Raw genomic sequence first — 14,473 nt, forward strand, 5'->3', positions numbered from 1 at the left:
AGAGTGGTCAATAAATGAGAGGAGTGGAAGGAAAACCACAGGGATTAGTCTATCTGGAATCCCATCCATGGATTTAGTAGAGTGGGGAATAAGTGTTTCCTCCAACAATAACCTGCAGTCTGAGTACCAGACCCACAGAAATACATTATTTTCCATCTGGACAAATGGAGCATTTCTTCTTAGGAAATGGAAGCCCAGGTCTCTGGTCCATATAGGGTTCTAGAAGGAGAGAGTAACCATTTGGAGCCATGGAATTAAGAAATTCCAGATAGAAAGGCAGACTTGTGACAAAAATTGGACATCCAGTGTCTCAATGGGTACAGAGCAGAGTAATAATAAGAGAAATCCATTGAATTCTGAGGACATGGAAGAACAGGAACCTTTTACTTCAGGAACTTGAAAAAACTTCTTGTTGAGAACCTGTAGTCTCTGAGGAGCGGTTGAGAGGGTTTGGACAATATTTCTTTTTATAACCCCTCTAATGGACATCGTGCTCTATTTTATATTTAATAGGTACTCACTAAAATATTGGGTAGATTGAATTAAAGAGAATTTCTAAATATTACTAAAGTAAGGAAATGTATACCAAAAAATAATAACCCACAGGCTTAACCCTTCAGAAGAATGCTTGCATTTTAAAAGAGGACTTTGTTATACCAATTTCATCTGTAACTCATAGAATATACAGAGCATATTTCAACCAAAAGCTCTTAGGGAAGGCTCTAATTTCTCCCCCATATGCATATATTCCCCAGAAGCCCAAGGTTAGCTGTTTAGTACTTTACTTAGTCAGATCCCTACCACAATCTGAATTTCATGGTTTCTTCTAAGGAATGTCAGTTCTCTTATTTTTGCCATTGGTCTGCACATAAGTATCTAGAGCTCTCAGGAATTAGAAATACATATTAATGAAAGTGAATCCTACCTAAAGAATTTGTTAGGAAATTTGTTGTTTGTTATAATGATAGAGCCAAAAAGTTGGACCATCACCACCCAAAAACCCAAATCTTCTCACATAAATTATTGGATCCATAATAAACTGCCTTATATGGTGATTGTAAAGCTAATGAAATGTGATACAGTAAGGATGGATTTCATATTTATTTTGTCTTTTGTATCAAGTAGGTGGGGAGTTGCTGATGTCAGGAAAGTCCCTAATTGAGAATCACAGTGCATGGGGTTCTGATAAATGACAACTGCCTCAGCCAGAACCAATGACCACGCGGGTTCCCACTTCATGGCCAGGGTCACTGGGGAGACATTTCTCATTGGATCAGCTTATTGTAAATATTAGGTTTCAGCCTTTGAGCATATATTGCTGGTTTTCAGTTACTTGGAGCTTTAGAACATCTGCTTTTTCATAGGAAAAAAAAAAACGAAGAAAAGGAAAGGGAAAGAAGAAAGAAATCTCTTAAGGAAGTGTTTAAAAGTTGAGCTGATAGATTTGGCAGTTCTCATTTGTGGCAGGAGTAACAGGCATCACAGGGGCAGTGTGACTTCAATATTAAAGAATAAACACTTTAACATTATTAAATACATCATAGCAGGTTTTATAGCAAACTTCATAATAAAGTTAGATGTTTCAGTATCAAAAAGGCACACACATTGCTTTAATGGTATCTACATGTTATGGATTGTAACAGCCTGTTATGACATCATCTGTTAGGAATTTACTATGAATACTTGTTGGGGGGGGGTTGATTCAAAGAAGCTCCTAATAAGATGCCATGAAGTGTAACTACATCTAATGACAATTGGTCAATTATGGATAAAGCATTTTCAAAGAGAACTGTTGCTTTAAGCTCTATTAAAACGTTAATGAGGCTTAGCAAAAGTCTCCATTTCTTGCCTGCTGTTCTCTCATCCGAAAAGCCACACTCCTTTGTGACTCTTCCCAGCTCCAAGGGACTATACAGTTTAGAAGGCAGTTGGGGATAATTTTAGCTGCAGACAAGAATTTCAGTTCAGCAGCAGACCCAACCTTGGGGTTGATACCTGGGGGCTAGTGTGATTCAGATAGACTTTTTTAACTTTTTAGGCTCTTTTCTGTCTGATTCATCCTCTTTGTCTCTCTGTGGGAAGCATCTGATTGAAATGAAATCCACTGACCCGAAAAAAAAATTTTCTTGACTGGTGACAAATAAGTTGGCTGCCCTCAAAAAAGAGTGTTTTCTTTAATTCTGGAGATGGTGTGGGGTCTCAAACTTGCCACTTTGGGGTATAAGCCAGCCCATGGATTTGTTTAACAAGAGCTGTGCTTAAAAGACATGGATTTAAGTGCTTTTAGGGAGGGCACACCTTCTCCAGTTTATAGCAAGTTTCACAATGTCCTATTGTCATAGACCAGCCACAGTTTCCTGCCTGACCTCTAAAAAAGAATCCTGAGCCCTGGTGGCTCACAGTGCATGTTTCATTCCTGCTCCCTTCACCCTCAGTTTGACTTGATGTCTCACTGATGCCTCCCCACAGCTGGACCTTGTTCCTCACAGAGAGTTTTTGGTGAAACCAGAGTCATAAAGACAGGATTAAGAGCAAAGTCCAAGGAATCCCAGAATCTAAGAGTTTGCAGAAAGTCTTAAGAGTTTGGGGTACTCCAACTGCAGATGAGCAGCTTTAGACACAGAGAGGGAAAAACCTTGGAAACGTTTCAGCCCCCGAAGGAATAGAGCAGAGACTGAAAGTCAGGTCTTTTGATTCCTCATCTTGGCATGCTTCACCCACTACGCCCCACAGCTGGCCTGAAAGATGCCTTCTTTATATGACCCTTCCTCATGTTCCCAGAGAGTGTGTCTTTTTCAAAGTCACCATCCACATACATAGGATGGCACCAGCTGTGCAGCCCAACCCCACTTACACTATACTACTATGTCTGGGGAAATGGAATTCAAGACCAGTGTGTTCACAATAAGCCTGCTAAGTCTCAAAGAAAAGTGCTTCTGTACGGATGGCAGAGAACTTGGGGCTGGAGACAGATTAAGATTTAAAACAAATCCCAGGATTCAACTTTGCAGACAACTCAGGTTGAGTCCTAGGCCCTTCTTTGTTAAGAGTTTGTGGAAAGTTTCCTTCAGGATTGGCTTTGGGAGGAAACAGAATGGTGTGGACTCTTTAAGGTGTCTTGAGCCACCTCAGGAAGCCTTTCTTCAGGCCCCAAAATGGCCTTGTAGCTAAATATTCCCATGTAAACCAAGGAAAAATTGTCTGAAATTCAGTTAGTAACTCACTCATATGAGCTTAATACTGCCCCCTTTGAGCATTGTCCTTCAAGAAGACATTCCTGGAATAGGAGAGCAGCTAGACTGGCTGGTTCAATGAGCTTTCTTCATGAATGAAAGAAAGGAGGGTAAGGAGAACCCTGAGCATTATTGAGAGGCAGGAAAGCAGATGAAGGAATTGTTGGGGGGAGAGACATTGGCTAATAGAGAAACTGAAAGTGAAGGAGTCAGTGAAGGACTAGGGACATCAGTGGGCAAGACTGCATGGTCACGGCCACAAAACATTTGTGAAAGATTGGCTATCGCCTCTTACTCAGTACCCTGAAAATTCTCAGCGCCTAAATCCTGCCAGTATTTTCAGCAAATATCTCCAGAAAGCTGGAAGAAAAGATGTAAATATCCCAACTACTATTTTAGTGCCTGGCACATGATCTCAATAAATGTTTGTTGAATAAATGAACCAAATATTTTTAGTGTACATTTGCTTAGCCTTGCAGTCTGGTCTCTGGAACTTTTGACCAAGGCTTTGGTGCCTACGAAGTAGGTTCTAATCTCAAGAGATAGGGAGTGGAATGGACCTGGAATCAGAAGATGCCAGATTCCTCATCTGTCTAATAGTAACAAGAATAATACATACCATCCTATCTCAGAAAGGTGCTATATGACTCCGAAACAAGAGGTTGTAAGAGTATGGACAGCTTGAACATTTATTATTGAATACATAGAGAAATGTTACTTTATCTTTTCTTGTCTGAACTTTGTGGGATTATCCACGGTTGAAACTTTTTTTTTGGTCACCTCAGGTAATACAGGTGATTAGTTTATAACTCATCCATTTGAACATTCCCTGGTCCATTATCACTTAAAAGTCAGATGGGATTCTTAAAAGGAATTGAAAGGGAGAGCAGGTTGCTCAGTAGAGTCGGAGTGACATCACAGGTGGAGGTATGGAGTGAAATGTATTTTTCTAGAAAGGGCACAGAGGGCTTCTGGTTTGTAGCTTCCACTGATTCTACAAAGTAATGAGAGACCATGATTAGAAAAAAGAATGAAAGAAACATAGTGGGTGTGCTACTATAGAAGCTTACTGCTATTGTTTTCTGAGAGTGAAAACAAATCCTAGAATGACTTAGAGGCTGCTTATTGTTATAGCTTGGCCAGGAGGGTATAGACCCAAAACAAAATTGCAAGGAAGACAGCAAAGAATAGGTGGACTCAAGAAGTGAGTGTGTATGTGTGTGTGTGTGTGTGTGTGTGTGTGTGTGTTGGGGAGTAAGGGTGGGAGCAAACCAACAGTTACTCATTTGAGTGCCCTAGAAGGCAGATAAGGACTGCTCAAAGATTTGGAGTGTGTGAAGGGTGAAAAAGATTATTAGCAAAAATTCAGCAAGTTTGGGAAGAACTTTAAGAGAATAAGCTGAAACATTTTTGGATAATTTAGAGTAAAATGAACATATCTTGTTTGATTTTTCTTTTCACTTGGTCCGTTTTCTGTGGTAGAGTATTATATACATTCAATGGAATTTTGTATTAGAAAAGTGTTGAATGAATCAAAATTTCCATATAGGCCAATGCCTCATGCATTAGGGCATTTACGGGGTGAGTGTTAGAAATATGCACCCAAAAAAATGTCTATTTCTTAGTTCACAGTTTGATCTTCTTCATCATTTCTGTTATGGAGCCAATGTTCTCTCAGATTTGGAAAACTTTCCTCACTTATGTACTTATTTGTGTGTATGTGTATGTATATATATATGTACATATGTGTATGTATATATATACATACACGTACACCATGTATATATATACATACACATACACATACACATACATATAACATAAATTGATGAAACTCTTTCCAGACCCATAATTCCAGGAATTTTTTAATGCATTTGTTATTAGTCTTTTGATAAAATTTTCTAATTAAGTCAGTGTGACACTCAGCCAAAAAAACAGAATTACTTCACAATATCCTCATATGTTCCTTTTTGTACCCTGAAAGCAGGATAAAGAAATCAGTTTCAGCTGCAATTAGAGGCATTGAGGTTAGACTGGGAGAAGAACTCCTGGACTGCAGGAGTCTGGCTGAATTGCCTGCCATGTGGGGAATTTAAAATCTTCATCTTTAGAGAATTATAGAAAAAAGTAACCAGTAACACATAGGGTTGCCTCATTACAAGCAGTCATGTCCAGTAACATCCTCTCTGCCTGACAAATTTTAATGGCCTTCAATGCTGTTTTGCCACACTTTCCTGTGACTTGGCTCAGAGAAGATAAGCATTTTTGTAGAGTAGTATGGAAGACTTTGGGCTATCTCCCCAGTCCCCACCTCCCAGTCTGTGAAAACTGATTCCTCACTGGAACTATGAGATGGGCCCTGTAACTCGTGTTGTACCATGTGGTCCTCCTGAGCTCCATCCACCACCACCCTGACTCGGTCTGATTAGAGTGGGATTCTCACCCAGTCTGAGAAGTGCTAACCACATTCTGCCTTGGGAATGGTATTGAGACTCAGAGAGCAAAATGGCCATGGTTAAGAGCATAGAACCTGAAGCTAGATTTCCTAGATTTGAAATCCATATCTACTACTCATTTGTTATGTGAATTTGAACAAGTCACTTAATTTCTCTGCCTTACTTTTGTTATCTGTAAAATGGGGACAAACCTTATAGGTTGGACAAGAGGATTAAATGAGTTAATACAACATGAAAATTACTTAGGGTCTGGAACATAAGGGACAGCTCACTCTCTGAGGGATAGCTCACTTGTAACCTTGGCTGGTCACTTGAGCAGATTAGGAATGGAAGACATCACTGTGGATTGGTCATCTTCTGCTTTGGACCTAAGGAGAGAAAGCCGGTTTTCAGGACAAGATGAGAGAAGCAGAAGGGAGTGAAAATGTAATGCAGGAGACCAGAGAGGCAGCTAGACAGAGCAGTGCCTTGATTCTTCATAGTTTTCTGGCTCCTGGTTCTGGCCTCCCCTAAGACTGACCTCCTTTTGATCTGTTGATTTCCATAAGATACTCGTGTGTCCTTATGAGAAATGTTGCTTTTTGGCTTTCACTATTTCGAGTGAGATTCCATTACTTGGAACTAAAGAACCTTGGCTAGATATATCCTTAGTTCCCCTTGAACACACATTTCCAAGAAATCAGAACAAAAAGAAGACTTCAAGGGAAATGTCCTGCATATTATATTTCTTGTGGGGTCACTTCCTCTTTCTTGGAATAGGAGATGCCACCATTTTGACCTATTTTATTCTTTTCAAAAAACATCGTGTTCTCCATTAGTAAGTTCTAAACTGAGGGACTTCTTCAACAACCAAAACTCACTTTTCTTCTACATGAAAATGACTTTAGAGTTGAGTGAGCCAAATTTCTCATCTTCTAACTCTGTTATATTTGGCAGTCCAAAAAATAGTGTCCTCTTCCTTCGTCTCAGATAGTAGGAGAGCTCAGGCAGAGGTGGGATGCAAAATGCACACAGTATTTGGTTTTTTCCACTGCCAAATCCAAGTCCTCACACTCAACCTGCTAAATCCTTTGACTTCAGTCATGAAAAATGACACACATTACTATGCCTCATAACACATCTTCTAAAACCTTTCCAAATAACCAGCCGGCGGGCAGCATTGCCAACCTCACCACAGACACCATCATTTTTTCCTTTCCCTGTCTGGCTCTGAGTTTTTGGAACAGAGGTGAAACTTAAGCTTCCCAAACAAAGACCGTTTACTAGGCAACTTAGGGCAAGTAATTAGCTCACACACCATAAGGTGCCATGGAGCTGTTTGCAGATCTTGTCCAAGTTTGGGTCTTTTTATCCCCCTAGAAACTCACTCTTTTCTCTGAGAACCCGCAATCATTTACCACTGGGTGAGGGAACTACACTTATTATAAGAGTAAAATATTTAAAACCTCTTTCAGGGATGGTCAGACACCCTCATAAATCATATTCTCCCCACTGGTGAGTTTGGGATGGTAAGGTCATGTGTTGACATATTTAGAAGCCATTGGGGTGCTGTGGTTTCACAGCTAGGAGGGAAACTTGAGCTTGTTGAAGTTGGAGCTTACTTGTATTTTTATTTATTGAATTAATGAAATATTGGCAACAAGCTGTGTTTTACTTTAGACAGAATGTGATTTTTTTCTCTTTGCCTCCACTTACCTTGTCTCCCTCCCTGCCCCTCCCAAATAGACATTTTTGTAATGTTTCAAACACTAGAAAAGCTTCCTGGGCAGTCAAACTGAACCTTAACAAAATCAAGATGAACCAATCAATATGTGGAGATGTGGCTTCCATTAAAATTGACATTTGGGTGTTAGAAAAAAGAAGAAAGAAACAGCATGAAAGTAAATATTTTGAATGTGTTTACAAGGCTGCTGGATTCTAAGTGTTTGCACATGTATCAATCCATTCGTCAGCTTCACCGGTAGTTTTCAAAAACCACAGATCACCAGAATCTCATGATATTTCCTTACTTTTGGTAAAGGCATTACCACTCTGTGAATGTGAATGTGTGTGCATGTGTGTGTGCACACGCTGTAGTGACTAAATAACAACAAACGTTACCGTCATGGTTTAGTGCAGAAGTTTTTAGTTCTAGCTATAAGCTAACCATCTGGGGAGACACTGGAAGCCTCCTAGGCATCTGTGCTTCTTAAAAGCTCCCCAGTTTATCATTTATGGTCCCAACAGGAAATCAATGGCACATTCAAATTGGGTAACCTGAAGAAAGTTTAATAAAGGTGCTCTACAAAGGTGCTAGCAGAGTGGTGGGAAGCCAAAAGTGATAGTACAGTACTATCTAGGGGTAGGAACAATGGAGTGCTGTTATCACCCTAGTCTCAAGGAGGAAAGGGTAGAGGAGTTATCAGAACCCAGAGAGAGAGGAGCAAGCAGAGAGGGTCACCTGACAGGAGCTGTGACCTTCAGACAAGGGATGCAGCCAACTCCCGATAATTCCACAGACGTCGGCCATGAAAGGAACCCCAACCATATTCTCCTGCCCCCTGACCCCATCCTCTGCTGGTCCTCTTTGTTGACCAAAACCAACTAGAAGCCAGAAGCTGAGGAAGCAGTCCATAAGATCAGCCCTCCTCTACCCAGGAAAACACAGCATGTAGAAGAGTATAGAGTGGATCCAGAGGACAAATGGGAGTTGTCTAGCCCATCAGGAGAGTCTCATGCAATCAGATTTAACCTCTGGAAAGGGCATTGTGATAGAAGTCTGAAGTCTCAGGAGGAGTTCTGGCTTGCTGTGACTTTGGGCAACACATTCCACTTATCTGAGGCTGTTTTCTCAATTGAAATATAGGGCATTGAACTAGCTCGGTGTTATCCAGTGTGCTTTTAGTACTCTCCTCTTATAACTTAGAGGCCGTTTGGGGTGGGAAGATGATTGGTTCTAGCCTCATTCCCCATTGCAGTCCACAGTATACATCAGTCACGTGCTAAATTTCTTTTGAGAGTGCCGAATTATTTCTCTTAGCTTACTGTATGCATGTTTAAGTCAGTGAACATCTGGACTACTGTGTTCACAAGGAAGAAATTGTGTGTGTGTGTGTGTGTATGTGTGCACCCTTCTAGGTAACCTTAGAGATGAGAAAGGAAGGTGGAGTTGAGAAAAATGAGACTTAAGGAGGCCATCCCTAAGTTCTTCATGTTTAAGAGGCAAATATATGGTAGAATCACCCTTCAAATTTATGTCTATTTTGTTCTAAAAACAATGCCACCAAAGGACATGAAAACTGGAAAAAAAATTACACCTACCTACATTCAGATATACACAACCTTTAACATGTATATATTTTTTTAGTATGTCTGGTTACCCTGCCCCAGGTTTAAATGCCTGTCCTTTTTGCACACTACCCTTGAGGGTGCAGTTCATCTTCTGATGTCTTTCAACAGAATACAAAAGACAAACCAAGTGACAGATGAGCAAAACTATTATTGGATTTATGTAACATTTGAAATAGCTATCTATCCCAATTTTCCCCCAACCAGCAAAAGAGAGTTTTATTTTAATACTAAGTAAAGATGCAACGTTTGAGGGATATATTCTCTCACTCCACGACTGTCAGGTTTTTCTCAATGGGAAATTGGGCTTTTGAAGCCTCTTTTAGAGGTTCCTGTGTTCACAGTTCAGAGAAGATAGAGGTCAGTGAGGAGGAACAGTGGCAGAGGCTGTGGGACTTCAGGGGGTCTTGCAAGATGTGGATGGGAATTTTCACATCCGTTTTGTATAAAGTTCTGTAAGCCCAGTCCTGGTCTCTCTAAGGAAAAAATAAATATAACCTAAGAAAAGTAGTGTTGAGAAGGTATTTTCCTCTGTCTTTTAAATGACTGGGCCCCAGATACCTCGGTCAGAAAATACTTATACATTAATAATATGTACTATGCTAGAAGGCAACTGCTGGGTGATAATTGTGAAAAATATATTTTATTAAAAATAATGAGTATTAAAACACAAGGAAGGTAAAAAAAAGAGAGAGAAAACACAAGAAAGGTAATTGGCATAATGTGAACTTAGCATAAAGAAAAATAGGAGTAGAAAATAAATTCTTATTTCTACTTGGGATAATGAATGAAGGACATTTTCACAAAGAAGAATACTTTGAGCTGAAACTTGAAAGGTGAATAAGGTTTTACCTGATGGATGATGAGTAAGGGCGTTTAAGGCAAAAGGAGTTGTATGTGCAAACGGACAGAGGTCTAAATGACGAGTCAACAAATAATAAATAGTTCAATATGTCTATAGGATAGGATGCAGGTGAGGCAGCTATAGAGGCAAAGTTGGCTTAGTAGGTGGCAGTCACACTATGATGTGTTTTACATGACAACTTGAGTACTTTATATTTCATCCTGTGTTTCCCATCATTTTAAACTATTTTGCATATATCCCCATAGATACACGCATGCTGAGTGTCTATATGATGTTATGCTAAATAAAAAGAGCACATCTTCCCAAAATACCAGTTTTACTGGAAATATTAGAGAAGTTTTTTTTTTTCTGATTTATTTATTCTTAAACACAGAGATTACTGTTACATAAACCATCTCTTCACTAAAGCTGAGAAAGTAAAATGCATTTATATGTGGAGGTTAATAAAGCACCAGATTTTTATGTTAAGAAAAACTCAGTAAGGTTAGTGCTTTAGTTAAATCATGGTAACCAGGGTGAAAAAAAAAAAAAATGAAACATGCTAATATCTATTTGCTCAAGGATGTGGATTGGAATTTCTTGGTGAGCTGTAAAGACTGGCAAAGCTAAGATTGTTCAATTACAAATTTGTAATCTTAATTATTTATTTTTATTTACATATAATGTATTATTCGCCCCAGGGGTACAGGTCTGTGAATTGCCAGGTTTACACACTTCACATCACTCACCATAGCACATACCCTCCCTAATGTCCATAACCCAACCACCTTCTCCATACCCCTACCCAAGCAACACTCAGTTTGTTTTGTGAGATTGAGTCTCTTACAGTTTGTCTTCCTCCCGATCCCATCTTGTTTCATTTTTTCCCTTCCTACCTACTATCCACCCCCTACTCTGCCTCTCAAATTCCTCATATCAGGGAGATCATATGATAATTGTCTTTCTCTGATTGAATTACTTCACTCAGCATAACACCCTCTAGTTCCATTCATGTAGTCGCAAATGGCAAGATTTCATTTCTTCTGATGGTTGCATAGTATTCTATTGTATATATATATATATATATCACATCTTCTTTATCCATTCATCTGTTGATGGACATCTAGGTTCTTTCCATAGTTTGGCTATTGTGGACATTGCTGCTATAAACATTCCGGTTCATGTGCCCCTTGGAATGACTACATTTGTATCTTCAGTGTAAATACCCAGTAGTGCAATTGCTGGGTCGTCGGGTAGCTCTATTTTCAACTTTTTGAGGGACCTCCATGCTGTTCTCCAGAGTGGGCTGCACCAGCTTGCATTCCCACCAACAGGGTAGGAGGGTTCCCCTTTCTCCGCATTTTCTCCAAGATCTGTTGATTCCTGACCTGTTAATTTTAGCCATTCTGACTGGTGTGAGGTGGTATCTTATTGTGGTTTTAATTTGTATTTTCCTGATGCTGAGTGATGTGGAGCAATTTTTCATGTGTCTGTTGGCCATCTAGATGTCTTCTTTGCAGAAATGTCTGTTCATGACTTCTGCCCATTTCTTGATTAGATTATTTGTTTTTTGGGTGTTGAGTTTGGTAAGTTCTTTATAGATTTTGGATACTAGCCCTTTATCCAATATGCCCTTTGAAAATATTTTCTCCCATTCTATCAATTGTCTTTTGGTTTTGTTGACTGTTTCCTTTGCTATGCAAAAGATTTTGATCTTGATGAAGTCCCAATAGTTCATTTTTGCTCTTGCTTTCCTTGCCTTTGGCGATGTTTCTAGGAAGAAGTTACTGCAGCTAAGGTTGAAGAGGTTGCAGCCTGTGTTCTCCTCAAGGATTTTGATGGACTCCTGTCTCACATTGAGGTCTTTCATCCACTTTGAGTCTATTTTTGTGTGTAGTGTAAGGAAATGGTCCAGTTTCATTCTTTTGCATGTGGCTGTCCAGTTTTCCCAACACCATTTGTTGAAGAGACTGTCTTTTTTCCCATTGAATATTCCTTTCTGCTTTGTCGAAGATTAGTTGACCATAGAGGTGAGGGTCTATTTCTAGGCTCTCTATTCTGTTTCATTGATCTATGTGTCTTTTTTTATGCCAGTACCATAATCTTGATGATGACAGCTTTGTAATAGAGCTTGATGTCTGGAATTGTGATGCCACAAACTTTGGCTTTCTTTTTCAACATTCCTCTGGCTATTAAGGGTCTTTTCTGGTTCCATACAAATTTTAGGACTGTTTGTTCCAATTCTTTGAAAAAAAACATTGATGGTATTTTGACAGGGATTGCATTAAATGTGTAGATTGCTTTAGTAGCATAGACATTTTCACAATATTTGTTCTTCCAATCCATGTGCATGGAACATTTTTCCATTTCTTTGTGTCTTCCTCAATTTCATTCATGAATACTTTATAGTTCTCCAAGTACAGATTCTTTGCCTCTTTGGTTAGATTTATTCCTAAGTATCTTATGGTTTTGGGTGCAGTTATAAATGGGATCGACTCCTTAATTTCTCTATGTTCTGTCTTGGTGGTGGTGTATAAAATGCAACTGATTTCTCTGCAATGATTTTATATCCTGACACTTTACTGAATTCCTGTATGAGTTCTAGCAATTTTGGAGTGGAGTCTTTTGGGTTTTCCATGTAAAGTATCATATCATATGCAAAGAATGATAGTTTGACTTCTACTTTGCTGATTCATATGTCTTTAATTTCTTTTTGCTGTCTGATTGCTGAGGCTAGTACTATGTTGAATAGCAGTGGTGATAGTGGACATCCCTGCCATGTTCCTGACCTTAGTGGAAAAGCTCTCAGTTTTCCCCCATTGAGAATGATATTTGTTGTGGGTTTTTCATAGATGGCTTTGATGATATTGAGGTATGTGCCCTCTATCCCTACACTCTGAAGAGTTTTAATCAAGAAAGGATGCTGTATTTTGTCCAATGCTTTTTCAGCACCTATTGAGAGTATCATATGGTTCTTGTTCTTTCTTTTATTAATGTATTGTATCACATTGACTGATTGGCAGGTGATGAACCAAACTTGCAGCTCTGGAATAAATCCCACTGGTTGTGGCAAGTAATCCTTTTAATGTACTGTTGGAACCTATTGGCTAGTATGTTGGTGAGAATTTTTGCATCTGTGTTCATCAAGGAAATTGGTCTGTAATTCTCCTTATTGATGGGGTCTTTCTCTGGTTTTGGAATCTAGGTAATGCTAGCCTCATGAAACGAGTTTGGAAGTTTTCCTTCCATTTCTATTTTTTGGAACAGTTTCAGGAGAATAGGTATTAATTCTTCTTTAAATGTTTGGTAGAATTCCCCTGGGAAGCCATCTGGTCCTGGGCTCTTTTTTTTTTTTCGGAGATTTTTTTTTTTTTTTAAGATTTTATTTATTTATTTGACAGAGAGAGATCACAAGTAGTCAGAGAGGCAGGCAGAGAGAGAGGAGGAAGCAGGCTCCCTGCTGAGCAGAGAGCCTGGTGCCTGAGCCGAAGGCAGCGGCTTAACCCACTGAGCCACCCAGGCTGCTTCAATCTCCTTACTGGTTATGGGTCTGTTCAGGCTTTCTATTTCTTCCTGGTTCAGTTTGATAGTTTATATGTCTCAAGGAATGCATCCATTTCTTCTAAATTGTCAAATTTGCTGGCATATAGTTGCTCATTATATGTTCATATAATTGTATTTCTTAGGTGTTAGTTGTGATCTCTCCTCTTTCATTCATGATTTTATGTATTTGGGTCCTTTCTCTTTTCTTTTTGATAAGTCTGGCTAGGGGCTTATCAATCTTATTAATTCTTTCAAACAGCCAGCTCCTAGTTTTATTGACTTGTTCTACTGTTCTTTTGGTTTCTATTTCATTGATTTTTGCTCTGATCTTTATTATTTCTCTTCTCCTGGATTTAGGCTTTCTTGGCTGTTCTCTCTCAATTTCCTTTAGGTGCAGGGTTAGGTTGTGTACTTGATACCTTTCTTGTTTCTTGAGAAAGGTTTGTTTCACTATATACTTCCTCTCAGGACGACCTTTGCTGTGTCCAACATATTTTGATCAGTTGTGTTTTCATTATCATTTGTTTCCATGAGTTTTTTTCTATTCATCTTTAATTTCCTGGTTGACCCATTCATTCCTTAGTAAGATACTCTTTAGCTTTTATTTATTTGGTTTCTTTCCAACTTTCCTCTTGTGATTGAGTTCTAGCTTCAGAGCATTGTGATCTGAAAATATGCAGGGAATGATCCCAATCTTTTGATACTGGTTGGGACCTGATTTGTGCCCCAGGATGTAATTTATTCTGGAGAATGTTCCATGTACACTAGAGAAGAATGTGTATCCTGTTGCTTTGTAATGGAATGTTCTGAATATATCTGTGATTTCCATCTGGTCCAGTGTGTCATTTACAGACTTTATTTCCTTGTTGATCTTTTGCTTGGATGATCTGTCCATTTCAATGAAGGGGGTGTTAAAGTCCCCTACTATTATTGTATTATTGCCAATGTGTTTCTTTAATTTTGTTATTAATTGGTTTATTTAGTTGGCTGCTCCCATGTTAGGGACATAGATATTTAAAATTTTTAGTTCTTCTTGTTTTACAGACCCTTAGAATATGATATAGTGGTCC

This window comes from Mustela putorius, unplaced genomic scaffold (genome assembly GCF_011764305.1).
Source record: "Mustela putorius furo isolate JIRA1106 unplaced genomic scaffold, ASM1176430v1.1 tig00000224_pilon_pilon_pilon, whole genome shotgun sequence".
NCBI classification, from domain to species: domain Eukaryota; kingdom Metazoa; phylum Chordata; class Mammalia; order Carnivora; family Mustelidae; genus Mustela; species Mustela putorius.